This window comes from Sinocyclocheilus rhinocerous, unplaced genomic scaffold (genome assembly GCF_001515625.1).
Source record: "Sinocyclocheilus rhinocerous isolate Xijiao unplaced genomic scaffold, SAMN03320098_v1.1 scaffold1624, whole genome shotgun sequence".
Lineage (NCBI taxonomy): Eukaryota > Metazoa > Chordata > Actinopteri > Cypriniformes > Cyprinidae > Sinocyclocheilus > Sinocyclocheilus rhinocerous.
In genome coordinates, this window is record NW_015639527.1 from 684834 (window position 1) to 697519 (window position 12686).

Here is a 12686-nt window from a genome sequence, read left to right on the forward strand (position 1 = left end):
GTTTTTTAGGAGTCTAACTTGCAAACGCCAGACCACTGATTCGTCAAACCTGCTTTCCTTCAGTCCGTGTTCTTCTGACTTCTGACTATTTTTTAGTAAGTAACGAATATGCTTCGGGGAAATGTATCGGAGTAGAAGTATACATTTTAATTAGGAAATGTAGTGGAGTAAAAGTAAAAGTTGGCTGAAATATAAAAACTCAAGTAAAGTACAGATACTCCCAAAAAATACTCAAGTACTGTAACGAAGTATTATTACTTTGTTACAATACACCCAATACACCATCTTGTGTGTATGCGACAGACTCATGAAAGTCATCTTAAGCTAGGGAATCTGCTGAAAGCGCTGAAAGCTACTCTCCCGTGTCCCAGCTCTCATTCCTGAAGTCCCAGGACAGGAAGCAGAGCGAGCTGCAGGCCTCACAGAGTGTCTGGGTTTGGGCAGATGGGAGCTGGAGTTTGGCTGAGGGCCAGAGAGTTCCTATGAGCAGAGAGAAACGAAACAGCATATGAGCTCAGGCATGGATATTCCACACAGCAAGGTGACCATCAGCTTTTGTCATGTTAGTTTTAATAATAATAATGTTAATTTATAATATTTACCAAGAGATTTGGATTTTGGTAATCTCATAGACTTGAAGGATGGATTTGAGCCATATCTAGAGACTAGTATATCAAAGAGAATAGGGACTTTTAAAAATTATTATTTGAACCTAGCACTCCATAGCAACCACCCTAGCAACCCTCAATGCTCCAGCATAATAAGGAACAGAACTGTTTTCAAGATTGATAATAAAAATATTTTTTTCTTGACCAGAAAATCAGCATATTAGAATGATTTCTAAAGGATCGTGTGACACTGATGACTGGAGTAATGGCTGCTGACAATTCAGCTTTGCCATCACAGGAATAAATGACATTTTAAAATATATTTAAATAGGGCACATTTATTTCACAATATTACTGTTTTTACTGTATATTTGACCAAATAAATGAAGGCTTGGTGATCATGAGAGACTTCTTTCAAAAACATTAATAAAATCTGACTGACCCCAAGTTTTTAATTCAGTATTTCTGAAAACAATCATGAAACAACCAGTTTACATTCATTTATTAAAATATGGCCGTTATGATGCAATCTAGTGCAACTGTGACATCATCAGCTTTATAATAATGTGTCATCATTACAGATTCTGCCATTCCGAAGTCGGCGGCATTACATGTTTTAAAGTTCCCATAAACTCTTCTCTGAAAGTCTGAGGAAAATAAAAATTTCATGGTGAGGTGCTGTGCCATTTAAAAGATTTAGAAGGATGTGTTTCGGATAAGAGCCTGGATCTACCTGTCTCATTGCTACGCCTGGAGGTATTTTTAGCAGTTAAGTCTTTTTCCTGTTTGGATTTCTGAAGCTCACTAATGTAGAGAAGACTGCAGCAAATATTCCAAGATTTAGATCAAGCAAAACGTGCAATGCATGCAGAGTGGGAAAGTGTTGTTTCGACATGGAGAGCACAGCATTACTTCATTAAGCGCTAATATTGTTTTGTGAGTTTGTTTGTCAGTCTGGAAGGTAACAAAATAAACGTTTGCTTCATGCAGCATGTGCGTTTGTTTTGTTCTCAGTGTGTATATATAAGCTTAATGCGTCTGCGTGTTGCTTCATATTCCTCTTGTTGTGTCTAACGTGGCCTCCTGTGTCAGCTGCACACTGGTTTAATGTGAAGTTTAAGCCTCTCATGACGCCAAGTAGAGTCTAGTTACACTAGTGGGAATACCTGCTATTGTCCGCTAAATCCTTTCTAATTCCCAGGAATTCTGCTTTCATTTCACTCAACCTCCTTGGTCTTGCCGCACTTCTGTAAGTTACTATAATTGATATTAAAGAGACAGACTCTCCACCATGATGCCCTTTAAAGCTATTGATAGTTTATATGCATCACATGCGTTTATAGAGTTGGACTGTTTTTGACACTGTGGTTAATTGTGCTTGCCATCCATATTTAAAGGTTACTTTTACGATCAAATTTTAATGATTTTGTGATGCCAAGTCACAATCTTCTGATACAGACAAAGAGTCTGTCATTCTTCCAGACGTTTTTGACAACTGCTATCAGGCATTTCTCACTGCAAAGGGCTTTTTCATTTATTGCACAGAAACACAATTACGCCCTAATGTTACACACTTTATTAGAGGAGAGACGCATTGAATGTGAATTATTCCATGGTTGTCATAGTAACAGGAATTTCTAAAACCTCAGCAGCAAATGTTGTTTTCAGTCTTTGAGCAGCTGGGGGGCTGTTACTGGCAAGGCATTGTGGGTAATTACCACATAAACCTTGCATTTCTTGGGTCAAAATCAAGAGGATTTTAAGATGCGTTATAGACCGTGTTTAAAATGTGTTGATATAATGACTGTAGTAGACTGTGTAGTCATATTTATTTTAATAGGACAGTCAAGACTGAATAGACAAGAGGATCTAATATAACACTGGAGAAAGCTATCTATTAGCATTGACATTCATCAATGCCAATTGTTTTCTTCATCCAAAAAGCAATCAGGCACTGGTAAAACATCTAAACTATAATATAATAAAATGTAGTACGTTTTGTTAGAATATGGCTAAAGGCTATATTCTAGGCGTGTTGAACGTTCATGTTGGTGTAAACAGGCACTGTTAGAAAAAAAAAGATGCTTTTTGGTGTAGTTATGGTATTAACCAACAATGACTCACACACCTATGCTAACCAGTTTAATGTTGATCACCTTGACTGGACCCCCAAATTTGTATGCACATAAGCGCTGCCATTCAACCATGGACCGTGCCAGGGTGCGATATCAATGCTTGTAGTAAACTCAGCATGCAATTGTCAAATCTGTGCTAAAGCTAACCTGTTTGCTGATATTTTACTTACAGTCACAAATAGCCTCCCTTGTGTTATGTGAAAAAAATACAACCACCATTGTTATTTTTAAATATAAGTAAAATGATTAAAATAATTTTTTAATGAAGCTGAATAAAATATAAATATTAGATGAAAAAAAAACTAGAAATGTTGCCTTGTGAACTAACTGAAATGAAATAAGTTTAAAGGCCTGTTTACACCAAGAATGCCAACTATAAATAGAACTATATTAGCATCCACATCAACGCACGATAACATGCTATTTATTATAAGCGTGCTGTAGTGCACATTATCGCAGACGATGCAGTATCGCACAGCACACCCTAGCCTCGACTTGAGTGGAAAATGAATCATCCGCGGTTGTGTTCGCACTTGTTTGCACGTGAGCAAAGGTGTTGTTTTAGGAGTCTAACTTGCAAACGCCAGACCACTGATTCGTCAAACCTGCTTTCCTTCAGTCCGTGTTCTTCTGACTTCTGACTATTTTTTAGTAAGTAACGAATATGCTTCGGGGAAATGTATCGGAGTAGAAGTATACATTTTAATTAGGAAATGTAGTGGAGTAAAAGTAAAAGTTGGCTGAAATATAAAAACTCAAGTAAAGTACAGATACTCCCAAAAAATACTCAAGTACTGTAACGAAGTATTATTACTTTGTTACAATACACCACAGGTCTCATCTTGTGTGTATGCGACAGACTCATGAAAGTCATCTTAAGCTAGGGAATCTGCTGAAAGCTTAGTGTCTGACTCTCCCGTGTCCCAGCTCTCATTCCTGAAGTCCCAGGACAGGAAGCAGAGCGAGCTGCAGGCCTCACAGAGTGTCTGGGTTTGGGCAGATGGGAGCTGGAGTTTGGCTGAGGGCCAGAGAGTTCCTATGAGCAGAGAGAAACGAAACAGCATATGAGCTCAGGCATGGATATTCCACACAGCAAGGTGACCATCAGCTTTTGTCATGTTAGTTTTAATAATAATAATGTTAATTTATAATATTTACCAAGAGATTTGGATTTTGGTAATCTCATAGACTTGAAGGATGGATTTGAGCCATATCTAGAGACTAGTATATCAAAGAGAATAGGGACTTTTAAAAATTATTATTTGAACCTAGCACTCCATAGCAACCACCCTAGCAACCCTCAATGCTCCAGCATAATAAGGAACAGAACTGTTTTCAAGATTGATAATAAAAATATTTTTTTCTTGACCAGAAAATCAGCATATTAGAATGATTTCTAAAGGATCGTGTGACACTGATGACTGGAGTAATGGCTGCTGACAATTCAGCTTTGCCATCACAGGAATAAATGACATTTTAAAATATATTTAAATAGGGCACATTTATTTCACAATATTACTGTTTTTACTGTATATTTGACCAAATAAATGAAGGCTTGGTGATCATGAGAGACTTCTTTCAAAAACATTAATAAAATCTGACTGACCCCAAGTTTTTAATTCAGTATTTCTGAAAACAATCATGAAACAACCAGTTTACATTCATTTATTAAAATATGGCCGTTATGATGCAATCTAGTGCAACTGTGACATCATCAGCTTTATAATAATGTGTCATCATTACAGATTCTGCCATTCCGAAGTCGGCGGCATTACATGTTTTAAAGTTCCCATAAACTCTTCTCTGAAAGTCTGAGGAAAATAAAAATTTCATGGTGAGGTGCTGTGCCATTTAAAAGATTTAGAAGGATGTGTTTCGGATAAGAGCCTGGATCTACCTGTCTCATTGCTACGCCTGGAGGTATTTTTAGCAGTTAAGTCTTTTTCCTGTTTGGATTTCTGAAGCTCACTAATGTAGAGAAGACTGCAGCAAATATTCCAAGATTTAGATCAAGCAAAACGTGCAATGCATGCAGAGTGGGAAAGTGTTGTTTCGACATGGAGAGCACAGCATTACTTCATTAAGCGCTAATATTGTTTTGTGAGTTTGTTTGTCAGTCTGGAAGGTAACAAAATAAACGTTTGCTTCATGCAGCATGTGCGTTTGTTTTGTTCTCAGTGTGTATATATAAGCTTAATGCGTCTGCGTGTTGCTTCATATTCCTCTTGTTGTGTCTAACGTGGCCTCCTGTGTCAGCTGCACACTGGTTTAATGTGAAGTTTAAGCCTCTCATGACGCCAAGTAGAGTCTAGTTACACTAGTGGGAATACCTGCTATTGTCCGCTAAATCCTTTCTAATTCCCAGGAATTCTGCTTTCATTTCACTCAACCTCCTTGGTCTTGCCGCACTTCTGTAAGTTACTATAATTGATATTAAAGAGACAGACTCTCCACCATGATGCCCTTTAAAGCTATTGATAGTTTATATGCATCACATGCGTTTATAGAGTTGGACTGTTTTTGACACTGTGGTTAATTGTGCTTGCCATCCATATTTAAAGGTTACTTTTACGATCAAATTTTAATGATTTTGTGATGCCAAGTCACAATCTTCTGATACAGACAAAGAGTCTGTCATTCTTCCAGACGTTTTTGACAACTGCTATCAGGCATTTCTCACTGCAAAGGGCTTTTTCATTTATTGCACAGAAACACAATTACGCCCTAATGTTACACACTTTATTAGAGGAGAGACGCATTGAATGTGAATTATTCCATGGTTGTCATAGTAACAGGAATTTCTAAAACCTCAGCAGCAAATGTTGTTTTCAGTCTTTGAGCAGCTGGGGGGCTGTTACTGGCAAGGCATTGTGGGTAATTACCACATAAACCTTGCATTTCTTGGGTCAAAATCAAGAGGATTTTAAGATGCGTTATAGACCGTGTTTAAAATGTGTTGATATAATGACTGTAGTAGACTGTGTAGTCATATTTATTTTAATAGGACAGTCAAGACTGAATAGACAAGAGGATCTAATATAACACTGGAGAAAGCTATCTATTAGCATTGACATTCATCAATGCCAATTGTTTTCTTCATCCAAAAAGCAATCAGGCACTGGTAAAACATCTAAACTATAATATAATAAAATGTAGTACGTTTTGTTAGAATATGGCTAAAGGCTATATTCTAGGCGTGTTGAACGTTCATGTTGGTGTAAACAGGCACTGTTAGAAAAAAAAAGATGCTTTTTGGTGTAGTTATGGTATTAACCAACAATGACTCACACACCTATGCTAACCAGTTTAATGTTGATCACCTTGACTGGACCCCCAAATTTGTATGCACATAAGCGCTGCCATTCAACCATGGACCGTGCCAGGGTGCGATATCAATGCTTGTAGTAAACTCAGCATGCAATTGTCAAATCTGTGCTAAAGCTAACCTGTTTGCTGATATTTTACTTACAGTCACAAATAGCCTCCCTTGTGTTATGTGAAAAAAATACAACCACCATTGTTATTTTTAAATATAAGTAAAATGATTAAAATAATTTTTTAATGAAGCTGAATAAAATATAAATATTAGATGAAAAAAAAACTAGAAATGTTGCCTTGTGAACTAACTGAAATGAAATAAGTTTAAAGGCCTGTTTACACCAAGAATGCCAACTATAAATAGAACTATATTAGCATCCACATCAACGCACGATAACATGCTATTTATTATAAGCGTGCTGTAGTGATCTGTGATCATCTGTTGCTTTAAATAATCAAGCTTGTTAAAGTCAGACAGATTGGCTGTCAAGGTGTTTTTTTTTTTTTAATCGATCGTCAGATCACTTTGTAAGTGACTCCAACTATATAGTTCCTCTGTGTCATTATTGTTATAGTTCTGGTGTGGACTTCCCTATTCTCACAGGAATTAGACTGGTCATTAAAATGTTATAGTTATAGTTATTATCTTTGGTGTGAACAACCCTTAAGTTGAAGTACTAAAATTGTACTAAAACTGAAATAAAAATAAATTAAAGCTGTATAGAAATTAAAAAAACAAAAACAACAAAATGACAAAAGCAAATAACAAAATGTAAACAAAAACTAAAATGAATACTGAAAAAAAAAAAAAAAAGAATAAATACTAAAATAGTATAGAAATAATACTAAAATAACACTGAATCAGACCACCAGACATAAGAGAGCCAAGCCACAGTCATCTCAGTAGGAATCAGGTCAGTCACACAGTCTAAAGTGTAAAGTCTCCTTCGCTATGTGGAATCATTATTCAGAGCGGCTGGAGGGAGTGCAGAAGGTCGGTGTGGAGACAGAGGGAAGCTGGGATTAGGTATTTCACAGAGGTGCGCTGTGTATTAGAGAAAGAGGTTTACTCTAAAGTTCAACTTTCTCTGACTGTTTGAATGAGGGATGGGAAGGGCAAACCCACCAATCTTCTGTTCACCTGGCTCTGTTTGGAGGCTAGTGTGGTGTGTATGAGGGACCTATTAGTGTGTGTTTCTGTAAATAAGCTGTTCATGTGTGTGTTTAATGTCCTGGTTGTTTGTTAAGAGGCCCTGCACTGTAGATGAGACGGTTTGCTGCAACAGGAACGCTAATGCTTCCTCTGAGGCCAGTGAGGAACAGCATGATTAGCTCTCCAGCCCCCTGGGGGGAGCTGCTGCGCTCTCCTTGCTCTAATTCACTTTGACGTCAACAGGAAGGCAGATTAGGTCTCGTGAGGGGGAGAGGGAGGTGGACTGCGGACTGTATGGATGTCTGTGGAGGGCTTTGAGAGGCTGCGGGAGGGATTACAGAACCCTAAAATGTTTTCTTTGTAGTTTGGAAGAAACCCGAGAAAGGTTTCACACAAACTTATACTGACAGACTGAAGTGTGGGGGGCTGGCCGCCATTCCTGCCATTCCCGCCCTGGTCTTTATCTTTGTTTGCCCACCTATCCAAGCTCACAAACACACACACACATACAGCCTCTATTAAGCCAGAACAGCAGGACACACCTATACTTTCACGCAAAATATCAAATTGCTTTTCAAATTGTGGGGGAAGAAGGCCCACTGGTATCACGCAGCGTCAATAAAATGATCCCCATTCTCAAAATGCAGTGCTGCTTAAACCTAAATCAACATTTCTGCCCATTTTACAAGTTTCGCTGTAATGCCGCTGGAGTAATGATCTCAGGTTTGCTATTAGTGCACAGACCATTAGATGTAACTGTACTCAGAAGGTTTCTCTTCTTGTGTTGTAGACTGTCTGGAAGGCAGTGTGCTGTCAGACTGACTCCAACATCAGATGCTCCAATGCTGAGAACAAGCAAACTGTAAGTTCCTAAATGAACACTTAAATATTCATTCAAAAACACACATGCTCTGTTCTAAAAGCTAGTGAGCTGCCTATGTAGGCAGTATTTTAAGTCATCATAGACATGCTCCTGATGCAAAGGCTGTTGTATGTAGTGATCTAAGATCAAGGTTGGGTAAAATTATCTTCTAAAAAATTCTCTAAACATTTCTATCTACCTATCTATCTGTCTATCTGTCTGTCTGTCTGTCTGTCTTCTATCTAAAAAATGCTGGGTTAAAAACAACCCAGCAACTGGTTTGTTTTGACCCAGCCCTCTGGGTAGTTTTATTTAACTGAACTATTGCTTAAAAGTTACTATATTTCTTGATTAAAATGAACCCAAAAATTAACATTTATTAATATGTTTGTCCATATTTCACCCAGCACTGGGTTGTTTTTAACCCAGCATTTTTTAGAGTCTATCTATCTATCTATCTATCTATCTGCCCGTCTGTCTATTTATCATTCCGTTCTATCATTCTGTCGTTCTATCTAGCATTAAATTGTTCTGTTGTTTGTTTTAGATATCATTATATCATTCTATAGACCAATCTTTTCTCATTCTATCGTTCATTTGTTCTAATGTTCTATCTATTGTTTGTTCTATCATTATTTTCTTTGTCATTTGTTTTATTGTTCGTTCTCCATTCATTGTCATTCAACTCCAACATCAGATGCTCCTAAATCAACACTTCCATGTTCATTCAAAGACACACATGCGAGTCCATTCTATCATTTTGTCTATTTTTCTATCTATCATTTGTTCTGTCTCTGTATTGTTTGTTGTCTTGTTTGTTCAATCATTCTATCATCCGTTCGTTCTATTATTCAGTCAATCTACGTACCTATTTTTCGTTCTATTGTTAATTTGTTCTATCTATTGTTTGTTCTATCATTCTTTTCTTTATTCTATCTATCTATCTATCTATCTATCTATCTATCTAGATAGATATTCATTCATTCATTCATTCATTCATTCATTCAATCAATTCTACTAATTTAATACTGGAAAGTACAAAGTACTTAAATCTAAATACAAAATTACTATTTTACACAAATGTTTGTCTGAGCTGTTAATATTTTATGCTTAGTTATTATTAGAGTTAGCTTAGCAACATGCTAACAACAGACTCCATAGAAATTAATTGTAAACCATGCACTTGTGAAAAATGCTATTTTGTGCAACGGCATTTGTTTAGAGTTGCTGCCTCATTTTGTATTCTCAGTTCACCATTTAGGAGGTTCAGTTTCATTTTAGGATGCTAGCAGCTGCCTATGTAGGCAGCAGGCACAGGACAACTCACTAGGTGTTGGAACAGAGCCATGCTTGTCACCAGATTCTATTTATTTATTTTATTAAACCAAGGTTGTTTCCACATTTTGAAGATGGCTGATAAGTTTTATTGTTCGTTCTCCATTCATTGTCATTCAACTCCAACATCAGATGCTCCTAAATCAACACTTCCATGTTCATTCAAAGACACACATGCGAGTCCATTCTATCATTTTGTCTATTTTTCTATCTATCATTTGTTCTGTCTCTGTATTGTTTGTTGTCTTGTTTGTTCAATCATTCTATCATCCGTTCGTTCTATTATTCAGTCAATCTACGTACCTATTTTTCGTTCTATTGTTAATTTGTTCTATCTATTGTTTGTTCTATCATTCTTTTCTTTATTCTATCTATCTATCTATCTATCTATCTATCTATCTAGATAGATATTCATTCATTCATTCATTCATTCATTCATTCAATCAATTCTACTAATTTAATACTGGAAAGTACAAAGTACTTAAATCTAAATACAAAATTACTATTTTACACAAATGTTTGTCTGAGCTGTTAATATTTTATGCTTAGTTATTATTAGAGTTAGCTTAGCAACATGCTAACAACAGACTCCATAGAAATTAATTGTAAACCATGCACTTGTGAAAAATGCTATTTTGTGCAACGGCATTTGTTTAGAGTTGCTGCCTCATTTTGTATTCTCAGTTCACCATTTAGGAGGTTCAGTTTCATTTTAGGATGCTAGCAGCTGCCTATGTAGGCAGCAGGCACAGGACAACTCACTAGGTGTTGGAACAGAGCCATGCTTGTCACCAGATTCTATTTATTTATTTTATTAAACCAAGGTTGTTTCCACATTTTGAAGATGGCTGATAAATATGCCGTGTCACCTATACAAACCTGTGATTTCTCTGCAGTGATATTGCTCTTCTGGAGTCGTTGAGTTATTCCTTACTGGTTTAGTCTGAATTGGGCCTTTACAGATGAATTTTGAAATGAATTTTCCAACACTTGCTGTTCGCCTGCAATCACCCTGGCTGTGTTGTTTAAGAGTTTGTTTCCTCACTTTAATAGCACTTTTTGTTATGTCCTTATAGAGTGTGAATTTGTTCGAAAACACAATTTGTGTCTTTAATGGTTCGTGGGCTCAGGGTGAAATTACGTTGTGCATGAGTGAGAGACAGCGAGTATGAGGGACACATTTGTATGAGCGGCAATATGTGGAAGGGTTAACACTTTGCTTTTCAGAGGGGGTAAAAGCCAGGCAAGTCTCTTTAATTGAGTGTGAAAACAGCTGGGTATCTAGAGTCATTTTCCCCACAGCAGCATGGAAGTGACTATCTCAATATCCTCCTGATTCTAATCGCTCATAACCCCAAATTCCCCCTTTCTTTCTCTCCCTCTCGCTCTCGGAGCCCTGCAGAGGATTGTTTTACGCTTAATTTTGTTAAACCTAATGAGATTTCCCTAATTAAATCTCCTCCTAGCTCTCTCTCCTGTCGAGTGAAGTGATTGTTTGTAGATCTTTTTAGACAAATAAACATTTTTGGAGCGAAAGCACAGCTCAAGAGAAATGGAAGGAGCCTGCATCTTTTCATTTTTGCGGTAGCAGCCCTGTGCTTCACTCATCATGCTTTGCTTAATGTCTTTTCACCTTGTTTTTCACCTTCTCAAATGATCAAGACTAGTTCCTCAGGTCTCATATTACAGCTAAGATGAAGTGAATTACCTTATTGTACTTTGTCAAATCTTAAGGAGGAGTGTTGGGGAGCAACCAAATAAATGTAGCAATACTATTAACTTTGTAGTAGCATAACAGAAGCTCAGCTACCTTGAAAACTCATTCACTTTTTTATTAACAAGCCACTTTTTCCAACAAATAGGGGTAAAACAGAGCTTTTTTTGTGTGTAAAGATTTCACACTCAACTAAAATGAATCTTTGAAGTCTGATTCTTTTTAATGAAATGGTTAACTTAGAAAGTCATTTAAATACAAACTAAAACACAAATAAAAGTACAATACTTTAAATGCAAACTACAAACTAAAACTAACTTTAAATAAACTAATTCACTTGGATGAGTCATTTAAATGAGTCAGTTAAAAAAAATACACAGATTCATTTGACTAAATGAATCTGTATAGATGGAGCATTGTATTATATTGTGTATAATTTTACAAAATACTATTATGTACTATTTCATTATATTAATATGCTGTTTATTTATGTATGAAAGAAGTTATCCAAATTTACTAATTTGAATTATGGTTAACTTTTATGGCTAGGTTTTAATGTGGTGTCCCCAACACTGTGAAATAGTAGTGATTCTAGACAGATCCACGACTGAAAGCCTCTTTTATAGAAGCAATATTGTAATTTATATAAGGTTGTATGAATATGTATGTATGTGTGAGTGTGCAAGGATCTTGTTTTGTGTAGGAAAGTGCCGCTGGGTGTGTCTGGTCCATTGAACTCTGTGAATAAAAGGCCTTGAGAGTATTGTTGACTGTGGTCATTGAGCTGGTATTGTGGATGCCCCATGGGAGACCATTGTGGGACTCGACCTTGTTTCCCGTGCCGACTCCAGAAAGCTAGTGCCAAGACGCCTTCACACACACATCACAGACGCACACCATTCCAACCAGACCCTATTCTTTGCCCCCTCCTGTGGACCGTTGGGTAGTCTGCCCAGTTCTTGTGAAAGGTGCCCTCTGATTTTACCCCCTCTGATCAGGTTTCTGCCACCAGTTGCCCAGTTTGATGTGAGTAAGTAGGGTGAGTAGTCAAGGGAGATGTCCTGGCTTCTGGAACCAGCAGGCCACACACAACACCTAGATCACCGTGTGACTGTTCATTATTCAAGGACTGACTTGACAAAGTGTCCTTTGCATGGAATGTTACCGTTGTTTATTTGATGTAGACTGAATTATGTTATTTCCAGTAAGCTCTGTTTCAAACATGAAATAAAAACAAGTCATGCACAATGCATCAGAGCACGTTAATCAAAAGGGAAAAAATGTATTGTAGTCTTAATTATTTTTTCTTTAAAATGTAATAATTTTCTCCATGCCTACAATCAGTTTGCTGCTGAAATAGTCAAGGCTGTGGCAAAATTATACTAACTAACGATATTATAGCTTAATGTTTTCATAATCAAAGTCTCACCTACATTATTTATGCCACATTACAGTTTCATATTGCCTTTAAATGTGTTTTTGGCATCATGAAGGTACATTGAACTAAAATCATCCTGTCAGTTAACTTCAAATCATAGAAAACATTTAATTTCAGCAGATT

General features: G+C 36.8%; 1 pseudogene; it reads left to right on the plus strand.

Moving 5' to 3' along the window:
* The window catches only part of LOC107751393 (homeobox protein PKNOX2-like), a 65794-nt pseudogene that overhangs the window by 9997 nt on the left and 43111 nt on the right, over nt 1–12686 (plus strand).